We start from the raw sequence: 25,654 nt of genomic DNA on the forward strand, positions 1-25,654 counted from the left end.
ATGCAAAATATTAAGGAAGTAGGTCAGTAGATCACATTCATGGTTACTGAAAGTCAGTTTTAAGATCAGTCTGCAAAACTGTACATGTCACCCAAATTTCAAGACTGTATCTTAAACAAGAGCTGTTGGAGGACAGCAACGCTCGACTATTCAACAGCCTTGTCGATTGAATGAATACGGAAGTCGAAAAAGGGACATAATTTAGTAAAAAAGCAAAATAGGATTATGGAACCTACATAGTGCTTATCAGCTCATGACAGTGGACAAGTGTGTGAAGTTTCAATCCATTCCCATTAGTGGGTACTGAGATACCAGCTTACATAGGAATTTAACCAAAAACTCCTAAGTTGAAAAAGGGGCATAATTTTGTAAAATGCGAAGTTGAATTATTGACCCTTTGCATTGCATGTCATATCATGAAAGTGAACAAGTGTGTGAAATTTCAATCCTTTCCCATTAGTGGATACTGAGAAACCAGCTTACATACAAAAACTTAACCAAAAATTTCTATGTTGAAAAAGGGGCATAATTTTGAAAAAAAGCAAAATAAAGTTATGGGACCTGCTTTTGTGCATGTCAGATCATGACAGTGAATAAGTGTGTGAAGTTTCAATTCCTTCCAATTAGTGAGTACTGAGATACCAGCTTACATACAAAACCTTAACCAAAAAATTCTAAGTCGAAAAAGGGGCATAATTTTGTAAAAAAGCAAAATAGAGTTATGGAACCTGTGCAATATAGGTCAGTTTATCACAGAAAATAAGTGTGTGAAGTTTCAATCCATTCCCACAAGTGGTTGCTGAGATACCAGCTTACATACAAAAACTTAACCAAATCGGGACGCGGACGCCGACGCCGACGCGGATGCGGACGCCGACGCATGGGCGAGTCCAATAGCTCTACTATTCTATGAATAGTCGAGCTAAAAACAAGAAAATAGGTCAGGGCAGGGCCTCTTTTCACCCCAGGGGCATAATTCGAACAATCTTGTTAGAAAACAACTAGGCAATGATACATACCAAATATCAAAGGCCTAGGCCTTGAACTTTCAGACAAGAAGATTTTTTAATTTTTTTTCTATATAAGTCTATATAAAACTTGGGACACCCTAGGTAGGGCCTCTTTTCACTAAGGGGCATAATTTGAATAATCTTGGTAGAGGACCACAAGGCAATGCAACATACCAAATATCAAAAGCCTAGGCCTGCCAGTTTCAGACATGAAGATTTAAGTATATGTAAAACTATGGACCCCAAGGGAAGGGCCTCTTTTCACCCCAGGGTAATAATTTGAACATTCTTGGTAGAGGACCATAAGGCAATGCTACATACAAAACATCTAAGGCCTAGGTCAAGAAGATCTTTAAAGTTTTTTCCTATACAAGTCTATATAAACCATGTGACCCGTGCCTGGGCGGGGCAATATTTGACCCTAGGGGGATAAACTGAATAAACTTGGTAAAGGACCAATAGATGATGCTACATACCAAATATCAAAGACCTAGGCCCTGCGGTTTTGGACAAGAAGATTTTCAAAGTTTTTCCCAAAATAAGTCTATATTAACCATGTGACCCCTGGGGCGGGGCCATATTTGACCCTAGGGGGATACTTTGAACAAATTTGGTAGAGAACTATTTGATGATGCTACATACCAAATATCAAAGCCCTAGGCCCTGTGGTTTCGGACAAGAAGATTTTCAAAGTTTTTCCCTATATAAATCTATATAAACCACGATTGTGACCCCTATGGCAAGACCATATTTAACCCTAGGGGGATAATTTAACAATCTTAGTAGAGGAGCACTAGATGATGTCACATACAAAATACCAAAGCCCTACATCCTGTGGTTTTGGACAAGAAGATTTTCAAAGTTTTTCCTATACAAGTCTATTTAAACCATATGACCCAAGAGCGGGGCCATATTTGACCCTAGGGGAATAATTTGAACTCAGTTTCAGTTATTTTTGTTTTATTTTGATATGTTTATCAATGGTATTAAAAAGGATTGCACAGTGCATTAATATTGAAATCTGCCTTGGGCTAGTTCAATTGAGTGAAGCCCAGGCTGAGCTATTGGGATCACTTGTTGTCTGTCGTCATAGATGAGTACGGACTCACTGATCTGTAGCCCAGAGAGTCCTGGGATTCATACATGGAAACTTGTATAACAATCACTCGGATACAGTCAAAAATCCAAATCAAGAGGTAAACTGCTTTTACTGGGTCAACGGAGTGATACAAAAACTAAGAAAACTACATGCGCTAATTAATAATTATGTGATGTTTGGTAATTCTAGCTAAATTACTTTTTGAAATAAAAGCATTTTCAATTTTTTTACCAAGTCTAGAGGAAACACTCTGCTTTTACTGGGTCAATGGGGATAATACTACATATAAGCAAAGGCCATTTGCTAATTAATCATTACTTCAGGCTTGGGGATTCTAGCTATAATACATTTTGAATGAGAAGCATTTTCACTTTCCTACAGACAAACAGATGGACGAACAACACCAAAACTAATTATCCCTCTGCCTTCAGCAGGGGATTATAAAGGCAATGTTTAAATAATTATGACTGTTAAAAAAAGGTAAAGGTAAATTTCGTGGAAACACAGTCATAAAGCCATGCACAGAAAGTTGGCCCACAAAAAAAAGAAATGGAAACGGAAAATATAGCACACAGGTTGCTTAAAAAATCCATCAAGTACATTTTAATTATGAGCAAACTACAAACATGGGTAAGGGATAGATAAAAGGGTAAAAGTGTTGGGGAATAACATCATGTCTTTTCTTATACAATTAAGATAAAATCATATCAAACTAATTGGAATTGGATTCTCTGTAATTATATTTCATTTGAGGGCGGTTTTAGCCTTTATACAGAAAATGTCATCAACTTCCAGCAAAGGTGTCAATCAAAAGCATACCCGCAGCTAGAAATCACATCCAATCTAATAACATCATTATGCTGTTGGTATGCTGATAAGGAATATTTTATTTGCAGAGAGAGAAAAAGGTCTCCAGGTCAACCCAAAACTGCTCATCCTTATGACACTGAGGAAACAAGGTCCAGAAACTTGACTGATCACTCAGAATCACACCCACTATTGATCACGCAAGTATCTAAGGATTCCATGAAAGTTTGTCAATCTCATGCATTGACTGAGATAGCTCATTTGCCCCCTAATAGTCATGCAAATCAGACACGTTTCTGATTTTCAAGAAGACGTACAATGTCATGAAAAGACAGGACAGTGATTTTAATGTGTTGACACTTTCCTGGACAACAGAACTAGCTGACAAATCTTCATCTTGCAACAAGAAATTGTAGCCTTACTTCTGTAAAAACTATGTTAACATTTCATTTCAAAATAATTTTAGGTTCTCATGCTTTCACCTTAACTGCTATTGGTTCTAAACCTGATCCAGGACATTTCTGAATTCAACAAGCATCATGTGATACAATTTCTGAAGTAGATTTTCAGGTAAGGTATAACTTAAAAGATTTATTGTTGCTAAGAGGCATATAGTGCAATAAGCGGACTGCTCAAGTCATTTTTAATGTTTTAATTTGTCTGTAAGAGAAAATATGAGACAGAATCAAGAGACACTAGAGACAATATGCACCAGCTTGAATCTTGCCAACCAACATTTTACATCATAAATCTGATATGTCTTCAGCAGTTTCTTTCTGTTAAATTTCACACAGCAACATAATTTTAGGTAGTTTGGTGACATTCTTGCTTTCGATGGTGGAAGTCAATTCCACTAGGTGCCCCTCAAGGCAGTATTTCAGGAAAAGAGACAGGTACCTGTGTAGAACCACTGACCTTCCATAAGCTAGCTGGATGGCTTCCTCCAGTGGAAGGGAAGCGTAACTCTCAGGCAAGTTTATTTCAGGTTTTTCACCTGTCCTTTTTATAGTTTGAAGGTTTTATGTTAAACGGTGGCAGCAAGTGAATTACTGTTATCATACAATACCAGCATCTCTTTAACACTTTAGCTGTTTATACATAGCTACATAGCATTTGGGTAAGGCCTAAAAAAAAAAATTTTTTTGTTTCCGGTAACATGCTCAAAAAAATTAGGGTAGGTAGGTCGGAATTTTTTTTTTTTGGAATTTTTTTTTATTAAGGGAGACTTTTCAGAAATTATTTTTTTGTCAAAAAATGATTACAAATAAGAGGGATATGCCTTTAGAGCATCAGTAAGTTGATTTCTAACATCACTGGCCATGTTTAATGCATAAAAAGTGAAGTTTTGCATCATTTTGTTAAAAAGTTGAAAAAAAATATTCTCCAAGGCCATAAAAACATTTAGGGTTGGGCCAAAAATTTTGGGTCGGTCGGGATACCGAAAACAAACAATTTTTTTTTTGGCGCCTAATGATGATTTTTCGGACACAGCTAAGATATTTATTTAAATATTATTGTTATTCATAAGTCTGCCAAAATGTCACACAGAAAACATATCTGGAAACATTCCCAAAAAGCTGGCAAAAAAATCTCTTAAATACAAATGAATTATATTGATCCAGACTTAAATGATGCAATTATTACTTGCCCATTTGGCTACTCTCATTGAATTTCTTCAATCACCATTAAATGAGTTTCTAACATCATCATTACTGCACAGACTGGCATCAAAAGTCGGCACAATGTGGCAAATGGGGTGACTTACATTGGCATAAATGTGTAAATAATGGACGCAAAATGTCACTTACTTGTCTGCATTACCAAATAAGGATTTATTACTGATTGGTTAATCTTACAATAATTAAGAGCACACTTCAATGTCTGTTTTCCCCCAGACTCCAGAGGCTCTAAGGAAGAAGAAAAAATCTCATTTTTTGACAATGAAATAAATAACAGTCTGCAGGAATGTGATGGTAATGGTCATAGATAGCTTCGTGAAATATGGCTGATGTCATGAAATACAGCTGATGTCATGACATCTTTAAACATTACTTTAATACTTTAAACATCAGACATTTATAATTATGTATCAAGTTTCAAGTAAAATACGATTACAGACTAACAACAATTTCTTTCTAATTACAACAGAGGAGCAAGAACATTCTCAAGTCATACTACATACCAGATCATTTAACTTTAATAAGAATAAGGCCTAAAAAAATCTTTGTTTCCGATAACATGCTAAAAAAAATTAGGGTAGGTAGGTCGAAATTTTTTTTTTTTTTTAATTTCTTTTTATTAAGTGAGACTTTCGAAAATTATTTTTGTGTCAAAAAATGAATACAAATAAGGGGGTTATGACTTTAGAGCATCAGTAAGTTGATTTCTAACATCACTGACCATGTTCAAAGCATAGAAAGTGCAGTTTTGCAACTTTTGTTAAAAAGTTTAAAAAATATTCTCCAAGACCATAAAAAAAACATTTAGGGTTGGACCAAAAATTTACTGGAAACAAACAATTATTTTTACACCTAAGTACATCATAACTTTGCTCAATGTATTCAAGCTTTATTGCAGTTTGGATGGACAAATTATCTGGATCAAACAGATTTGGAATACAAATAACAGATATGTCAAAATACACCTAAAATTTGGAGGTACCATCCATTTTGTACCACAGAAAAGTGGTCTCGGTTTTTCCCTACGGCCAATAATAAAAAAGTTACTAAATAAACTATTTATAGTAATATAAAAGGGAAGTAATTAAAAAAAAAGATTATTGTATGTGAACAAAAGAAGGATCTGCCAAATAAAAACAAGTGCACTGCAATGCAACGAAAATGCAGAGCAATATACACACAAAACAATGTCATATGACCTTTGACCCCTAAGTGTGACCTTGACCTTGAAGTGAGCCATCCGAAACATGCGCTCTGCACATTGTTTTGATGGGTGAACATTTGTGTCAGGTTTCTTTGAAATCCTTCAATGGGTTCAAGAGTTACAGAGCGGAAGGGAAATTGCTAACCAACTGACAGACAGACGGACACCGAGGCAATAACATAATACGTCCCTTAGGGCATTGGGCATATAAAAAGGAATCGAGATCTTATGGTGGTACAAGTTGTGTGCAAGTTTGGTTAAAATCAAATCATAAATGAAGCTGCTATTGTGCAGACAAGGTCAAAATAGCTAATTTTGGCCCTTTCATGGGCCATAACTCTGGAACCCATTAAGGGATCTGGCCGGTTCAAGAAAGGAACCAAGATCTTATGGTGACACAAGTTTTGTGCAAGTTTGATTAAATTCAAATCATAAATGAAGCTGCTATTGTGCAGACAAGGTAAAAATAGCTAATTCTGGCCTTATCAGGGGCCATAACTCAGGAACCCATAAAGGAATCTGGCCAATTCAAATAATGAACCACGATCTTGGTTAAAATCAAATCATAAATGAAGCTGCTATTGTGCAGACAAGGTCAAAATAGCTAATTTTGGCCCTTTCATGGGCCATAACTCTGGAACCCATTAAGGGATCTGGCCGGTTCAAGAAAGGAACCAAGATCTTATGGTGACACAAGTTTTGTGCAAGTTTGGTTAAAATCAAATTATAAATGAAGCTGCCATTGTGCAGACAAGGTCAAAATAACTAATTTTGGCCTTTTCAGGGGCCATAACTCTGGAACCCATAATGGGATCTGGCCGGTTCAAGAAAGGAACCAAGATCCTATGGTGACACAAGTTTTGTGCAAATTTGATTAAATTCAAATCATAAATGGAGCTGCTATTGTGCAGACAAGATCAAAATAGCTAATTCTGGCCATTTCAGGGGCCATAACTCTGGAACCCATAATGGAATCTGGCCAGTTCAAGAAAGGAATCTAAATCTTATGGTGATACAAGTTGTGTGCAAGTTTGGTAAAAATCAAATCATAAATAAAGCTGCTATTGTGCAGACAAGGTCAAAATAGCTAATTTTGGCCCTTTCAGGGGCCATAACTCTGGAAACCATAATGGGATCTGGCCCTGTTCAAGAAAGGAACCAAGATCTTATGGTGATACAAGTTGTGTGCAAGCTTGGTTAAAATAAAATCATAAATGAAACCACTATCGTGCAGACAAGAAATTGTTGATGGACGCACGGACGTTCACCCATACGATTCGTGTATTAGGTGGTCATTCCATTGTTTGAAAACAATTGAATGACCACTTAAGAAACGAAAGAATTAGGTGGTTATGGAATGAATACAAAGGATTTCTATTGTCCTAGGCCACACCTTCTACCACCTAAGGTACCAATTATGTGCTCGGACACACGCACGGACTGACGACGGACGACAGGCTAAGGGTGATCACAATGTGACAGGTGAGCTAAAAACAAGAAAGTAGATCAGTAGGTCATGGTCACAGTCAAGTGACCCCTAATCGCTTGGGGTCATCAGGTAATTATAATTAAACAGTCTAGGAAATATGATCTAATAATTTTTTAAGTATTTATTCCTATATAACTCATATAACAAGTGACACCCAGGCTGGGGCCTCTTTTCACCCCAGGGGTATAATTTGAACAATCTTGTTAGAGATCCACTAGGCAATGCTACAAACCAAATATCAAAGGCCTAGGCCTTGAACTTTCGGAGAAGATTTTTTTCCCCTATATTTATAAGTCTATCGTAAATTTGGGACCCCCAGGGCAGGGCCTCTTTTCACCCCAGGGGCATAATTTGAACAATTTTGGTAGAGGACCACAAGGCAATGCAAAATACCAAATATCAAAAGCCTAGGCCTTGCAGGCAAGAAGATTTTTAAAGTTTTTTCCTATATAAGTCTATGTAAAACTTGACACCCCACCGGGGCTGGGCCTCTTTTCATCCTAGGGGCATAATTTAAATAATTTGGTAGAGAACCACAAGGTTATGCTACATACCAAATATCAAAGGCTTAGGTCTTGTGGTTTTAGACAAGAAGATTTTTAAAGTTTTTTCCTATGTAAGTCAATGTAAAACTTGTGACCCCCGGGGAGGGGCCTCTTTTCACCCTAGGAGCATAATTTGAATAATCTTTATAGAGGACCATAAGATGATGTCACACGCCAAACATCAAGGCTCTATGCCTTGCGGTTTTGGACAAGAAGCTTTTTTAAGTTTTTCCTTTCGGTTGCCATGGCAACCAGAGTTCTGCATGGAATTCAGTTCTTTGAACAATTTTGAAAGGGGGCCACCCAAGGATCATTCCTGTGAAGATTGGTGTAATTCTGCTCAGTGGTTTTCAAGAAGATTTTTTTAGGAATTGTTGACAGACGCACGCCGCACGACAGAAGACAGACATTGAGCGGTCACAAAAGCTCACCATGAGCCTTTGGCTCAGGTGAGCAAATAATTAGAAACAGTTCAGTATCAAAAATTAATGCAGTTCTTTCTGTTTCAAATGAGTGGCAATTTATTCATCAGAAAACTTAACAAAATTACTATGTATATCTTTCATTTCAAATGAGTGACGTTCTTACCTACTCATATAAAAAGTTGCTAGTCTGGGTTAGTCTGGCTGTCGCAGCTAAATTCCCAACTGTCTTCGTGTTGAATAATATCAGTCTTAAGTTCCACTTGGAAACAAACAGTCACAGACAAGACACATTTGAAACTTCATCACACTAGATCTGAAATTATAACATAATTATTCCATACATATATTATATACATATATTGTTTTCTTGCAGATTTACACAATTGTGTTGGTTTTTTCAAGCAATTTGTTTCAGCATCTACCACCTCTACTTCCAATCTTTCAGAGTACAAAAATGCCTCATTGCCTAATACCTACACAAACTAGAAACAGTGTTATATACAAAGCTTGCCAAACAGAAACTTCCACGATCTTGTACCTGCAAAAAACATGCAGCATTCACTTGCACTTTTTAAAACTTGGCAGTTTCAGTCTGCTGTCCTTGCTTAATAACATCTAGATATTTTCATACAAATACATTCACTCAGCAGTATCACACTGGATAATAACTTTCACCTTATCATTTCAATTCATAGATTCTAATTGTCTATCAATAACATTAGATGCTCTTCTCTGTTAACTATCCCAAGACAAACATTCTCAAGAGCCATTTTCTTCAGTCAATACAAAAATGTTGGACAATCTAAGACAACATGGAAACAGCACCTCTGCAAGTTCCTTACCAGAGAGCAGAAGTAAGGGTTAATAATTTTTAAATCAATAAAAACATGATCAATGGTCAATCATGATAACAGTCTTCAAAAACAGATGGTTCATCAACAAACTTCATCAAAAGAAGAAACTGACCAATCAATAAGCAATTTACCTTTCACAGTCTACTTCATTATCAATTAACAAAATCTGTTTAAAAATGAAGGAGAACACATAGCCAACTGACATTTTTTCAACTCTAATTTTTTCACAATAATTTACTTTGAATTTTCATATTTCTATATCTAACAAGATATCAATTAACCTTTAATTCTGTTTGTAGACCTTAAAGTGACAACAATAAATTGGAGGAACAAAATTTCAGCTCTAAAAAGGTGTAGCCACCACTAATATGGAAAAAACATGTTTCATCCTCTTTATATGAACATAGCAGTGGACTGAAATAACTTGATTTGTACAATAACCCAGGATTTTTCAAAATCACATATCCATGATATTCCAGTTAATAAACTCCTTGGCTACATTCTAGTAGTACTCCTTCATGACTCCCAGGATACTGGGAAATCCTATTGAACAATTTTCAAGTTTGTTTACCTCTGCTATTACTGCAGTATTTACTTTCAAAGAAAAATTGAGCAAATTATGGCTGTAATTGCTTCAAAGACAAATATTTCAAGCAACTGAGTGGCTGCTGATTGGTGCCACAAAGTATGGCAGTTTATTGAATGTTTCTGCCAGAACCATATCAATGTAGGGAAAAATTGAAATACATTAACACCTAGATACCAGCTGAGGTCAATGGTTTAATGCAAGCATGAGCTGAGGTCAATGGTGCAATGCAAGCATGAGCTGAGGTCAATGGGGGTAATGCAAGCATGAGCTGAGGTCAATGGTTTAATGCAAGCATGAGCTGAGGTCAATGGTGCAATGCAAACATGAGCTGAGGTCAATGGTTTAATGCAAGCATGAGCTGAGGTCAATGGTGCAATGCAAGCATGAGCTGAGGTCAATGGTGCAATGCAAGCATGAGCTGAGGTCAATGGTTTAATGCAAGCATGAGCTGAGGTCAATGGTGTAATGCAAGCATGAGCTGAGGTCAATGGGGGTAATGCAAGCATGAGCTGAGGTCAATGGTTTAATGCAAGCATGAGCTGAGGTCAATGGTGCAATGCAAACATGAGCTGAGGTAATTGCTTAATGCAAGCATGAGCTGAGGTCAATGGTGCAATGCAAGCATGAGCTGAGGTCAATGGGGGTAATGCAAGCATGAGCTGAGGTCAATGGGGTAATGCAAGCATGAGCTGAGGTTATTGCTTAATGCAAGCATGAGCTGAGGTCAATGGTTTAATGCAAGCATGAGCTGAGGTCAATGGTGTAATGCAAGCATGAGCTGAGGTCAATGGGGGTAATGCAAGCATGAGCTGAGGTCAATGGTTTAATGCAAGCATGAGCTGAGGTCAATGGTGCAATGCAAACATGAGCTGAGGTAATTGCTTAATGCAAGCATGAGCTGAGGTCAATGGTGCAATGCAAGCATGAGCTGAGGTCAATGGGGGTAATGCAAGCATGAGCTGAGGTCAATGGGGTAATGCAAGCATGAGCTGAGGTTATTGCTTAATGCAAGCATGAGCTGAGGTCAATGGTTTAATGCAAACATGAGCTGAGGTAATTGCTTAATGCAAGCATGAGCTGTGGTCAATGGTGTAATGCAAGCATGAGCTTAGGTAATTGCTTAATGCAAGCATGAGCTTAGGTAATTGCTTAATGCAAGCATGAGTTTAGTTAATTGTTAAATGCAAGCATGAGCTGAGGTCAATGGTGTAATGCAAGCATAAGCTGAGGTCAATGGTATAATGCAAGCATGAGCTGAGGTCAATGGTTTAATGCAAACATGAGCTGAGGTAATTGCTTAATGCAAGCATGAGCTTAGGTAATTGCTTAATGCAAGCATGAGCTGAGGTCAATGGTGTAATTAATTGCTTAATGCAAGCATGAGCTGAGGTCAATGGTGTAATGCAAGCATGAGTTTAGGTAATTACTTAAAGCAAGCATGAGCTGAGGTCAATGGTGTAATGCAAACATGAGCTGAGGTAATTGCTTAATGCAAGCATGAGCTTAGGTCAATGGTGTAATGCAAGCATGAGTTTAGGTAATTACTTAAAGCAAGCATGAGCTGAGGTCAATGGTTTAATGCAAACATGAGCTGAGGTAATTGCTTAATGCAAGCATGAGCTTAGGTAATTGCTTAATGCAAGCATGAGCTGAGTTAATTGCTTAATGCAAGCATGAGCTGAGGTCAATAGTGTAATTAATTGCTTAATGCAAGCATGAGCTGTGGTCAATGGTTTTATGCAAGCATGAGCTGAGGTAATTGCTTAATGCAAGCATGAGCTGAGATCAATGGTATAATGCAAGCATGAGCTTGGGTAATTGCTTAATGCAAGCATGAGCTGAGGTCAATGGTGTAATGCAAGCATGAGTTTAGATAATTGCTTAATGCAAGCGTGCGCTTAGGTAATTGCTTAATGCAAGCATGAGATTAGGTAATTGCTTAATGCAAGCATGAGCTGAGGTAATTGCTTAATGCAAGCATGAGTTGAGGTCAATGGTGTGATGCAAGCATGAGCTGAGGTAATTTGCTTAATGCAAGCATGAGCTTAGGTAATTGCTTAATGCAAGCATGAGTTGAGGTCAATGGTGTGATGCAAGCATGAGCTGAGGTAATTGCTTAATGCAAGCATGAGCTTAGGTAATTGCTTAATGCAAGCATGAGCTGAGGTCAATGGTGTAATGCAAGCATGAGCCGAGGTCAGATTGTGGTAAAGGCTATAAAACGTCACTTTGTGGTTTAATGAAAGCTATGAATGAATATTATCCTTGCAGTTATACCTAAATATCAAGTCAGAAGTATATGTGCAAAGATCACTTCAAAGTGGTCCATATGGGGTTTTAAAAACAACCAAATTTTCATCTGTTATTCCTGTGTATATTTTCAAATGATTTACACTTGGTGTAAGGTTTTTGATTAAAGTTTTACTTGAGGGCAGAAAACTTTAAAATAGCATATAAAAGGATATAAGTATATTTCAAAAGAAATGATACCAAATGTATATGCACAAAACAAATATTAAGAGAAATGGTAACAAATAAAGGCACTGACCAATAGCATAATATAAGCAAGATCATTTTGACAATCACTTAAGTCTTCTCTTTTGGCATCATCCTTGCAATTCCAACAATTGGGAAAAAAAACTCTTAGAATGTCAGATAGTCCTGAAACAGCTATTCCCTTATATAGAGTTACCAAGTACCTAATTTAACAGTGAAAAATCTGATAAAAGCTAACAATTTCTGCTTATTTGCTGCAATATAATGAAAACATTTCCCCAATTCAATCTTGTCTCATTCACAGACTCAGGGGAACAGAATCTGGGTAATGAAACATTTAATATCAATTGTTGTTTGAAGTTAAAACATTGGAAATTCTCTTTGACAACTCCTCCAAACATTGTTTTTATTATACAGTCTCAATTCAAAAATTAAAATTTTATAAATGGATACAAAAGAAATAAATAATTTAATTGTGTAAAGAAATTTATTATAAGAGCCTTTACTTATCTTCATTATTTCAGTTCATCTACTATCCCATTCTGTCATCATTGTTCAAATCAAATGAAGTTTACCTTTATCAATAATGTAAAATACTTTTAACTCCATAAGGGAATAGCAAATCTATCGTTCTATCAAAAATACTTGCAAAGTTGCTGTTTTGCTACAATAAATTTGCAAATATTTACAGATGAAATGTACATAGAGCTTAGTAACTGTTTACAAGTAACTTTATTTTATGTTATACTTGTTAAATTTACAGATTAATTCATTTTATGTTATTACTTTTAATTTATGTTATAGTTTAAGTTGTTCATATTTAGAAATTACTTAATGTTACAGTTTATGTTATAATTATTTAGAAATCACTTTATTTTACATTATATACTTGTTTAGAAATAATTAAATACTAGGTACTGGCAATTTACTGTAAAACACTTAATACAGCATGTGTGACTTATGGCACCTTAAATATACATATACAAAAAGGAGTCAACACATCTGACTTCTTATCCTTTGTCCTCTAAAATGCATGACTACAAACTAAATAGAAGTCACTGACAAGGCACTGTCTGTGACTTTATCAACTTTGACAGGGACCTCATGGTAATGTTTATATTCCATTAATTTTACATTCTGCATAATCACCAAATTAATGCTATATCTGTGATGGCTGTAAAATATGACAATTTTAAGCCACCTCAGTACCAAGTTAAAGGGAGATAAATTAACTTTTGACTGGAATGTTTATATTCTATTAATGAAATGTGTTAAACTGACAAATTATAATACAAGCCTTTCATTCACTTTGTTTTCCTTTCTGTCATGAATTTCCATTTGCAATTATGGCACTTTTCAGGCACCATAGTATCAATAAAAGCAACCCAAGTCAAATTAACTACACATACAGTTAATTATTAAACCCAATAGAAACAAAATTAACCCAATGATCAAAGAGAATCTGTCAACTGGTAGAGATGTCCTGTGTCATTAGATAAATGAGTTTGGAGTTATCTATAGTATATAATCACTGAAACTCATGCATACTTGGCAGGCACTGTTAATATTATTCTTATAATTATACACTGAATTTCCTGGACATTGACCAGTCATAGGTTTTTATATTAAAGTCCCAGGTGGAAATGCAAAATATACTAACAGGTATTGATTTTATCAAAGGGCATGCAATCCAGTAGTTATATCCAGGTGTGTGCTAACTTGAGTTTGATATAACCCCATTCTATTTGTTAACTTATTTAAATAACTTAAGAAAACTTTATTTCAAGAAGGTATAATCTAAATGGAAATCTAGCCAGGCAGTAAAAGTCACACAACTGCTGAAAGTGCTAAAATGTCAGACCAGTTTGGTCTAGTTCTTGCTATAGCTTGTTCAATGTCACTAAGCAACTGCTCAAAGCTAAAATTGTCCTTTGGCAGTAGTATAAAGCTAAAAGTATCACTAGCAGCTCAAAGCTAAAACTGTCACATAGCTGTGTTCAAAGCTAACACTGTCACTTAGCTGTGTTCAAAGCTAAAACTGTCACATAGCTGTGTTCAAAGCTAACACTGTCACTTCGCTGCTTTTCAAAGCTAACACTGTCATTTAGGAACTGCTTGGAGCTAAAACTGTCACATAGCTGTCTTCAATGCTAAAACTGTCACATAGCTGTCTTCAATGCTAAAACTGTCACTTAGCTGTGTTCAAAGCTAAACCTGTCACTTAGCTGTGTTTGAAGCTAAAACTGTCACTTAGCTGCTTTTCAAAGCTAACACTGTCATTTAGCAACTATTTGAAGCTAAAAATGCCGCTTAACAGTTGCTTAAAGCTAAAACTGTTACTTAGCAACTGCTTAAAGCTAAAACTATCACTTAGTGACTGCTAAAAGTTAAACCTGTCACTTAATGACTACTAAAAGCTAAAACTGTCACTTAACAGTTGCATAAAGCTAAAACTGTCACTTGATGGCTGCTTAAACCTGTCATTTAGTGACTACTGAAAGCTAAGACTGTCACTTGAAGGCTGCTTAGAGCTAAAACTGTCACTTGATGGCTGCTTAAAGCTAAAACTGTTACTTGATGGCTACTTAAAGCTAGAACTGTCACTTGATGGCTGCTTAGAGATAAAACAGTTACTTGATGGCTACTTACAGCTAAAACTATCACTTGATGGCTGCTTAAAGTTAAAACTGTCACTTTGTAACTGCTTAAAGCTAAAACTGTCACTTGATGACTGCTTTGAGCTAAAACTGATACTTGATGGCTACTTAAAGCTAAAACTGTTACTTGATGGCTGCTTAGAGCTAAAAGTGTTACTTGATGGCTACTTAAAGCTAAAACTGTCACTTTGCAACTGCTTAGAGCTAAAACTGTCACCTGATGGCTGCTTAAAGTTAAAACTGTCATTTTGTAACTGCTTAAAGCTAAAACTGTCACTTGATGACTGCTGAGAGCTAAAACTGTTACTTGATGGCTACTTAAAGCCAAAACTGTTTCTTGATAGCTGCTTAGAGCTAATACTGTTACCTGATGGCTACTTAAAGCTAAAACTGTCACTTTGTAAATGCTTAAAGCTAAAACTATCACTTGATGGCTGCTTAGAGCTGAAACTGTGACTTGATGGCTGCTTTGAGCTAAACCGTCACTTGATGGTTGCTTAAAGCTAAAACTGTCACTTGATGGCTGCTAAGAGCTAAAACTGTCACTTGATGACTGCTTAGAGCTAAAACTGTTACTTGATGGCTACTTAAAGCCAAAACTGTTTCTTGATAGCTGCTTAGAGCTAATACTGTTACCTGATGGCTACTTAAAGCTAAAACTGTCACTTTGTAAATGCTTAAAGCTAAAACTGTCACTTGATGGCTGCTTAAAGCTAAAACTGTTACTTAATGGATACTTAAAGCCAAAACTGTTTCTTCATAGCTGCTTAGAGCTTAAACTGTTACTTGATGGCTACTTAAAGCTAAAACTGTCACTTTTTAAATGCTTAAAGCTAAAACTGTCACTTGATGGCTGCTTAAATCTAAACTGTTACTTGATGGCTACTTAAAGCTAAAACTGACACTTGATGGCTGCTTAGAGCTAAAACTGTTACTTGATGGCTACTTAAAGCTAAAACTGTCACTTGATGGCTGCTTATAGCTAAAAATGTTACTTGATGGCTACTTAAAGCTAAAATATTCACTTGATGGCTGCTTACAGTTAAAACTGTCAATAGATGGCTGCTTAGAACTAAAACTTTTACTTGATGGCTGCTTAGAGCTATAAGTGTTACTTGATGGCTGCTTAAAGCTAAAACTGTCACTTTGTAACTGCTTTGTGCTAAAACTGTTACTTGATGGTTACTTAAAGCTAAAACTGTCACTTAATGGCTGCTTAGAGCTAAAACTGTCACTTTGTAACTGTTTAAAGCTAAAACTATCACTTGATGACTGCTTAGAGCTGAAACTGTGACTTGATGGCTGCTTTGAGCTAAACTGTCACTTGATGGCTGCTTAAAGCTAAAACTGTCACTTGATGGCTGCTTTGAGCTAAAACTGTCACTTGATGGCTGCTTAGAGCTAAACTGTCACTTGATGGCTGCTTAAAGCTAAAACTGTCACTTGATGGCTGCTTAGAGCTAAAACTGTCACTTGATGGCTGCTTAAAGCTAAACCTGTTACTTGATGGCTACTTAAAGCTAAAACTTTCACTTGATGGCTGCTTAGATCCAAAAGGGTTACTTCATTGCTACTTAAAGCTAAAACTGTCACTTGATGGCTGCTTTGAGCTAAAACTGTCACTTGATGGCTGCTTAGAGCTAAACTGTCACTTGATGGCTGCTTAAAGCTAAAACTGTCACTTGATGGTTGCTTAGAGCTAAAACTGTCACTTGATGGCTGCCTAAAGCTAAACCTGTTAGTTGATGGCTACTTAAAGCTAAAACTGTCACTTGATGGCTGCTTAGATCCAAAAGGATTACTTGATGGCTACTTAAAGCTAAAACTGTCACTTGATGGCTGCTTAGAGCTAAAACTATCACTTGATGGCTGCTTAGAGCTAAAACTGTCACTTTGCATGCAACTGCTTACAGCTAAAATTGTCCTTATCTAGTTGACTTAAGATGTAAAGCATTTAAACAGACATCAATAAATGAGCAAAAGCATTTAGCAATTGCAATGACTACTTTAACTGAATATTGCAACATCGAAACAGCATTAAATCACCCCTATTGGATGTATGCACATATTGAATGTACTGTATACTTACTAAAGGTTAGGGTAAGGTTTAACATAGGTTTAATAGTGTACATTCAATGCGTGCGTACACCCAATGCGGGAGATTTAATGCCGACCTCTTAAAGAACAGCAAATTACAATAATCACAGTGTCCTGCATTGTGCCACTAGCAAATTGTCATTGTTCGCTTAAAAATACCACTTTCCGTCCCCAAGTGTTAAATGCATGCATACCCAATTTCATTACAAGATTGTCAATACAGACAAAACAATTTTCGATGACCAGCCCACAATTCAATGAGTATCATGTGCCTCCAATAATGACAATACTTTCCGAAGAGCTTTTTCCTCTACCGAAGATTTCAGAAATTATTGTTGCCAAGATGAACACAGTGCAATAAAGTGCAATAAAGTGTTTTAATCAAAAATAGCTCCACAAATCAAGTCTAAAACATTTTCATTGCTTTTTTCTTAAGAAAGAAGACAAGACAATAGTGAAGTTCAGTCTGATAAATTATTGAGTCCACAAAAAGTCCTAGGAAACAGGGATTCTTCATGCTACATGGTGAAAAGAACAGGTAAAGTATCAGGGATTCACCTACTCTGGCTATCGACTCAATAATCTTTTTTTTTTTTAAGAAAGAATAATTCTGTTACATATTCTGGCTTCATCAGTCTTGGCTCTGATTATCTGTGTTTTGAGAAGACAAGGGACATAATTATACAAATTTGAATAGCCTCAGGAGTTATCTCCTGTGAACAAAACACAGGGTCTGAATACAGACTAGGTTTCACCTTGTGAGAATTAACTTATCATCCTGAGACTTCAGAACAAGATGAAGGGTTATAGTGAGTTTGCATGTAAGCAAATTTATAGTCACCACCGAGAGCCCATATGGGCAATTTTTCCAGGTGATTGTTAGTAATGCTACTACAGGATAGTGCAAGATACAGAAGATGCTCCAATTCTAGAAGCTTCCCTGGTTCTATAACGTGCCACATAAAGCATCCACATATGAGACATTTATCCAGTGTTAGTATTTTTGGAGGAGCGGGGACTTGAACCCACTACCCCTGGTTTTGGAATCAGACAGACTTACAACTGGACTACTGCAAGCTTACATTTGCATACGTAGGTGGCTTTAGGAACAACAGGTAACTTTACTTTTTCTTTCATGTCATTCATTGCCTAAGCTTTTATGTGGCTATTTTTCTTTTATGTGGCTACAAGAACAATAGAGAGAACAAAAGAGCAGCCACATAAATACCCATGTAGTAATGTCCATCCACTCTTGAGGTTTAGTGAGCACTATAAGTGATTTATACTTCCCAGTGATGTTTTTGCTCCTGACTGACCAGCTTTGTTTATTTATTTGTTAGCTTTATCTTTGTCTGATTTTATTACTTTGTCTAAATATCAATCAATTACATAATCCAAATACACAGTAGTAGGGTTATGTTTGAGGAGGTTGAGTTCTTGGAACATATGGCTGCTGTATTCCTTTCAGGTCTTTGTCGCTGTACATTTTCTGCACCATTGCTTCAAGTGCATCAAATATGTGCATTGTCTCAATTAAACACTTTGTGCTTTGTACCTGATCATTTATATGGGTACTATAGTCACATTTAAAACATTTATATCAACATTAAAATAATGGTGTCCTTATCTCAGATTTATTTATTACATGCAGAATTGAGACTGTTTTGACCTCTGACCCCGATGTATTCCAGAAATCCGCCCTCTGGACTGGTGTAATTATCTTGCGGCACATGATGGAACAATAAACAGCGGTGATGTCCTTATCGAAAATAAAACTATCACACTCCCTAATATGGCTGAAAATTCATTATCATGGGTTTGTGATATTGTCAATGACTTGAATTACATGTCAAAGTCACTGGGCAGTGGGTTATTTAATTACGGTTTTGAGTTTTCAAGGGTTTTAAGCATGTAATAATGAGAGGGGTACTGGTTAAATGGACAAAGTGAAGTGGAGTTGAAATGAGGACAGCAGTTCGTGACAACTTTAACAACAGAAAATTAAAGATGCTGAGAAAAGAACACAAAATGCTGGATAATTTACAAAATTGAAATGATAAAGATTGTTCCTGTTAATTTGTGTTGTCTCTTTATATAAAACAAAGTTGTATCACCATTAAAGTGGTCAATCACAATTAAGCAACATTTAATGACATTTTTTTTACTTTTCCTATAGAATCTCACAATTAGAAATGTATTTCAAGAAGAAAAAGATCCATTACATAGTGCTAGATCCCTATTAGAAATGTGTCTTTTATTGACTTTTATAAATTTGGATAAAATTTCTACAAACTACTCGATAAGTGAGTCGCTTACTATGTATTTATAATTATATCCACATGATTTTGTATACAAACAATGCTGGCCGCACCTCCAAAGGAAATTCAAATTCGAATCTTAAAGTTTTTTCTCAAAATCACCTTTGCAAAATAAAACAGAAACAGATTTTAATAAGTCACTAAGTACAATTGTGTAAATTAAAAATAATATCTTACTACTGCTTTAAGGTAATTTCAAAGAAGGGTTCCCTGTGTGGTTTAGTTTACTTGAAATGGAGATGTTGCTGATTGATGAAAAGGGGCATTTAACTATAAGTCCGTTATAGATACACTTACTGACATTCTTATGCATTAAGTTTTGCCTTCACTACGCTGTGCTACATTTCGGCAAACTTTATGATCTATAACCTATACTTATAAATAACTTCCAGTTACAGTAATGTCTGTTTCTGTCACAGTGAACATCAAGACTGTAACAATGTTCTGATCTTAAGTTTCCTGGAGTTTACTGTTCATATCAACACTAATATTTCAAAAACAAGATTGCTATGTGAAGATATAATGTTCATAAATCTCAATTTTCCCCCAAAATATTATGTGCATCATATCATAGTAAATCAAAACAGTAATATAGACAAACTGGTCTTTAATTTATATAGTACCTTGGAAAACTTCAATTTCTGTCTCATCTAGTTCCAAATTTCTCTACTTAAGATGCAGATAAAAATCTCGGCATGTCTATGGGCTTTCTCTTAAATAACCAGTTAGAATTTAAGATTTGCATGTGCTAGGTTTTCTGCATAATGCACTAAAACACAATGCTCATTAATTACAGGTTTTAGGACTAAAATGGGTGATTAGGCAAGATTTAACAGTGGTCAGCTTCAAGATTAATCAAGATTACAGAGACAAATGGCTGACAGACATGAACAAATTTGGGGAAGAATGTGGCAGAAAAACCCTTATTTTTATTATTAGTTGATAACATATCTGTATGTTGGCATGTCAAATATAAATCTTACGATGGACTTAGTAGCATTAGATTATGAAGAACAAAAGAGAACAGTATCTATTTGAAATTCCTTTCTGTTTTTTTTAAATTTTATATTGAGTTTCCATTTTTCATTGTAAAAAACAAGTTTAACTCTGAACAATATGGTCCTATGTACTTGGGGAAAGTGAAGCCAGTGAAACTCTTCTATGACTTAGAGTAATATTGACAGACATGGATGTGTTTCCAAAAATTCTGTATTGCTCACTTTATGTCTCAAATAATGTGCAATTCAAGTTAGAGTTGAACAAGACCAGCAAACATATTTTAGGATACCTAATTACTTGATACTGCATGGACTTCAAACAACTCCATTCAAACAAGAGGACCATGATGGTCCTGAATCGCTCACCTCTTCCTACATGACCCAGTTTTGATTATGACGTCGTTTTTTCTATTATTTGACATAGTGACCTAGTTTTTGAGCTCATGTGACCCAGTTTTGAACTTGACCTAGATATTATCAAGATAAAAATTCTGACCAATTTTCATGAAGATCCATTGAAAAATATGGTCTCTAGGTTTTTCTATTATTTGACCTATCGACCTAGTTTTCGAAGGTACGTGACCCTGTTTTGAATTTTACCTAGATATCATCAAGGTGAACATTCTCACTAATTTTCATGAAGATCTCATGGAAAATATGGCCTCTAGAGAGGTCACAAGGTTTTTCTATTTTTATACCTACTGGTCTAGTTTTTGACCGCACATGACCCAGTTTCGAAACTGACCTAGATATCATCAAGGTGAACATTCAGATCAATTTTCATGAAGATCCATTGAAAAATATGGCCTCTAGAGAGGTCAAAAGATTTTGATAATTTTAGACCTACTGACCTAGTTTTTGACCGCAGTTGACTCAGTTTCAAACTTGACCTAGATATCATCAAGATGAACATTCAGACCAACTTTCATACAGATCCCATGAAAAGTATGGCCTCTAGAGAGGTCACAAGGTTTTCTATTATTTGACCTACTGACCTAGTTTTTTACGGCACGTGACCCAGTTTCAAAGTTGACCTAGATATCATCAAGGTGAACATTCTGACCAATTTTTATGGAGATCCATTCACAAGTATGGCCTCTAGAGAGTCACAAGGTTTTTCTATTTTTAGACCTACTGACCTAGTTTTTGACCGCACATGACCCTGTTTCAAACTTGATCTAGATATCATCAAGATGAACATTCGGACCAATTTTCATACAGATCCAATGAAAAATATGGCCTTTAGAGAGGTCACAAGGTTTTTCTATTATTTGACCTACTGACCTAGTTTTTGATGGCACGTGACCCACTTTCGAACTTGACCTAGATATCATCAAGGTGAACGTTCTGACCAATTTTCATGAAGATGTCATGAAATATATGGCCTTTAGAGAGGTCACAAGGTTTTTCTATTTTTAGACCTACTGACCTAGTTTTTGACCACACGTGACCCAGTTTCGAACTTGACCTAGATATCATCAAGATGAACATTCAGATCAACTTTCATTAAGATCCCATGAAAAATGTGACCTCTAGAGTGGTCACAAGGTTTTTCTATTTTTAGACCTACTGACCTAGTTTTTGACCGCACGTGACCCAGTTTCGAACTTGACCTAGATATCATCAAGATGAACATTCTGACCAACTTTCATAAAGATCCCATGAAAAATGTGACCTCTAGAGTGGTCACAAGGTTTTTCTATTTTTAGACCTACTGACCTAGTTTTTGACCACACATGACCCAGTTTCGAACTTGACCTAGATATCATCAAGATGAACATTCTGACCAACTTTCATTAAGATCCCATGAAAAATGTGACCTCTAGAGTGGTCACAAGGTTTTTCTATTTTTAGACCTACTGACCTAGTTTTTGACCGCACGTGACCCAGTTTCGAACTTGACCTAGATATCATCAAGATGAACATTCTGACCAATTTTCATAAAGATCCCATGAAAAATGTGACCTCTAGAGTGGTCACAAGCAAAAGTTTACAGACGGACGCACGGACGCACTGACGGACGATGGACGCTGCGCGATCACAAAAGCTCACCTTGTCACTTTGTGACAGGTGAGCTAAAAACAGGACAGCTCCAAGCTCAGATGTATTAAATCTACAGGGAGCTAATGAGCAAATTCTATTTCAACATTTAAGATAATTTCTTTGCTAAAAGATAAAAGATGATATATTGATTATCATGAACATTGTGAATCATATTTAGCGTCACAGTCACCAGCATCTTTTCATGTAATAGAATCACTTTTTTTTGTCTGTCCTTGAATAATGAGTCCAAAGTACTGATTTCAAAAGGTAAATGTTGATAAAGAAAAAGAAAATGTAAACGATTTCCAAGATAACATTCATTTGCTATGACTTACTTAGGAATTGTGGTTGATGGTTAGATCAATGGCAGTATTGGCAGCAGATCATGTAGAAATATTTCTGAAAATGACAACACTAAGCTGAAGGTCTATAAAGCTGAGTTTTGAGACCTCTGGTTCATTTCAACACTAACCATCAGATGCTAAGGATTTCTCACTGCATGGTCTTCAAACAGACTTTTATGTAGTGACTGAATTGTCTTGTATGATTAATTTGGTCAGTTTCAAAACAATCATCATTCTGTCTGTCAATCAAAACATACAACCTACAAATTGGCATTTATGTAATGTTTAAATGCACTTAGCAGCTTTAACAAGATCTCGAAGAAACAAAAACGTGCAATGAAAAAAATATATGAAAACAAAACAAAGTCAATGACTGCAATCAGTGTTAGATGGGAACAACCTTGGATTCAAATTAATTCGAGCTAATACTGAACAAGATGAGAGCATTAAGTAATCAATGTCAAGCCAGACTTGTCACAGAACTTCCACATAACATCCTCAGCAGGTTTGCAAATTTCTAACACAGTTTTTATTACCAATCTACTGCAGCTTGTTTAATTAAAACTTGTTCATCCAGTATGAACTGCTACCACACCTTGTTTAATCTTTATATATAAATAGAAGAAAATATGAAATGCAACCTTAAGAGCAGTCAGTATAATGTGTGACTTACCGTAATAATTCTATTTATAACCCATGCTCTAATAAACGCCCAGTCCCGACTTTTTGTAAAAAAAAAAACGGCCTTTTTTAAGAAAACAAGAGGGCCATGAAGGCCCTGTATCGCTCACCTGACCTATTGACCTGAAGATCAACAAGATTAACATTCTGACCAAGTTTCATTAAGATATGGTCATAAATGTGGCCTCTAAAGTGTTAACTAGCTATTCCTTTGATTTGACCCCGTGACCTAGTTTCTGACCCGACATGACCCAGATTCGAACTTGACCTAAAGATCATCAAGATTAACATTCTGACTAAGTTTCATGAAGATACAGTCATAAATGTGGCCTCTAGAGTGTTAACAAGCTTTTCCTTTGATTTGATCCCGTGACCTAGTTTTTGACCCAACATGACCCAGATTCGAACTCGACCTAAAGATCATCAAGTTTAACATTCTGACTAAGTTTCATGAAGATACAGTCATAAATGTGGCCTCTAGAGAGTTAACAAGCTTTTCCTTTGATTTGACCCCGTGACCTAGTTTTTGACCCAACATGACCCAGATTTGAATCTGACCTAAAGATCATCAAGTTTAACATTCTGACTAAGTTTCATGAAGATATAGTCATAAATGTGGCCTCTAGAGTGTTAACAAGCTTTTACTTTGATTTAACCTAGTGACCTAGTCTTTGATCCCAGCTGACCCAGATTTAAACTTGACCTAAAGATCACCAAGATAAACATTCTGACCAAGTTTCATTAAGATACGGTCATAAATGTGGCCTCTACAGTGTTAATTAGCTTTTCCTTTGATTTGACCGGGTGACCTAGTTTTTGATCCTACATGACCCAGATTCGAAACTGACCTTAGGATCATCAAGTTTAACATTCTGACCAAGTTTCATGAAGATATAGTCATAAATGCGGCATCTACATTGTTAAAAAGCTTTTCCTTTGATTTGACCTGGTGACCTAGATTTTGACCCCAGATGACCCAATATCAAACTCGTCCAAGACTTTATTAAGGATAACACTCTGACCAAGTTTCATTAATATTGGGTCAAAACTGTGACCTCTAGAGTGTTAACAAGCTTTTCCTTTGATCTGACCTGGTGACCTAGATTTTGACCCCAGATGACCCAATATCAAACTCGTCCAAGATTTTATTGAGGGTAACATTCTGACCAAGTTTCATTAAGATTGGGCCAAAATTCTGACCTCTAGAGTGTTAACAAGCTTTTCCTTTGATTTGACCTGGTGACCTAGTTTTTGACCCCAGATGACCCAATATCGAACTCGTCCAAGATTTTATCGAGGGTAACATTCTGACTAAGTTTCATAAAGATTGGGCCAAAAATGTGACCTCTAGAGTGTAAACAGTCAAATTGTTGACGACGGACGGACCGACGGACGGACGACGGACGACGACGGACGCCGGACACAGGGTGATCACTAAAGCTCACCTTTGAGCACTTCGTGCTCAAGTGAGCTAAAAATAAAAAATACGATGTTATCTAATAAGCACCCATCCTATGAATCTTAGAAAATAATCCTACCTTTTATCAGTAAAAATGCGAGTTTTCTTATTTCCCTTCTGATGTAAGACCGTACATCACTTTTCTCGTCTTTAATTCCATATATTTTATATGAACACAGTATTTCAATGCCCACTCCTTGCACAAACAATAGCACTATCACTGTGTTCGTTTTCAGGTTCTAATCACAGGCACGGGTCCAGTGTGTATATTTTTTTGTTCAATATAAAAAACAAAGAGGGCCATGAAGGCCCTGTATCGCTCACCTGACCTATTGACCTAAAGATCATCAAGATTAACATTCTGACCAAGTTTCATCAAGATATGTTCATAAATGTGGCCTCTACAGTGTTAACTAGCTTTTCTTTTGATTTGACCCCGTGACCTAGTTTTTGACCCACATGACCCAGATTCGAACTTGACCTAAAGATCATCAAGTTTAACATTCTTAGTTTCATGAAGTTACAGTCATAGATGTGGCCTCTAGAGTGTTAACAAGCTTTTCCTTTGATTTGCCCCCATGACCTAATTCTTGACCCAACATGACCCAGATTCAAACTTGACCTAAAGATCATCAAGTTTAATATTCTGACTAAGTTTCATGAAGATATAGTCATAAATGTGGCCTCTACAGTGTTAACAAGCTTTTCCTTTGATTTAACCTAGTGACCTAGTTTTTGACCGAAGCTGACCCAGGTTTAAACTTGACCTAAAGAGCATCAAGATAAACATTCTGACCAAGATTCTTTAAGATATGGTCATAAATGTGGCCTCTACAGTGTTAACTAGCTTTTCCTTTGAT

General features: G+C 36.2%; 1 long non-coding RNA gene across 2 annotated transcripts in view; it reads right to left on the reverse strand.

Annotated features, from left to right (window-relative positions):
• Positions 1-25,654, reverse strand: part of LOC128546251 (uncharacterized) — a 104,882-nt gene that overhangs the window by 13,180 nt on the left and 66,048 nt on the right. For both annotated transcript variants that reach the window (XR_008365897.1, XR_008365896.1), the window contains one exon: positions 8,422-8,571. This is a non-coding gene — a long non-coding RNA (uncharacterized LOC128546251). The remainder of the gene's footprint in view (positions 1-8,421; positions 8,572-25,654) is intronic.

This window comes from Mercenaria mercenaria, chromosome 10 (assembly GCF_021730395.1).
Source record: "Mercenaria mercenaria strain notata chromosome 10, MADL_Memer_1, whole genome shotgun sequence".
In the NCBI taxonomy this organism is placed as follows: Eukaryota; Metazoa; Mollusca; class Bivalvia; order Venerida; family Veneridae; genus Mercenaria; species Mercenaria mercenaria.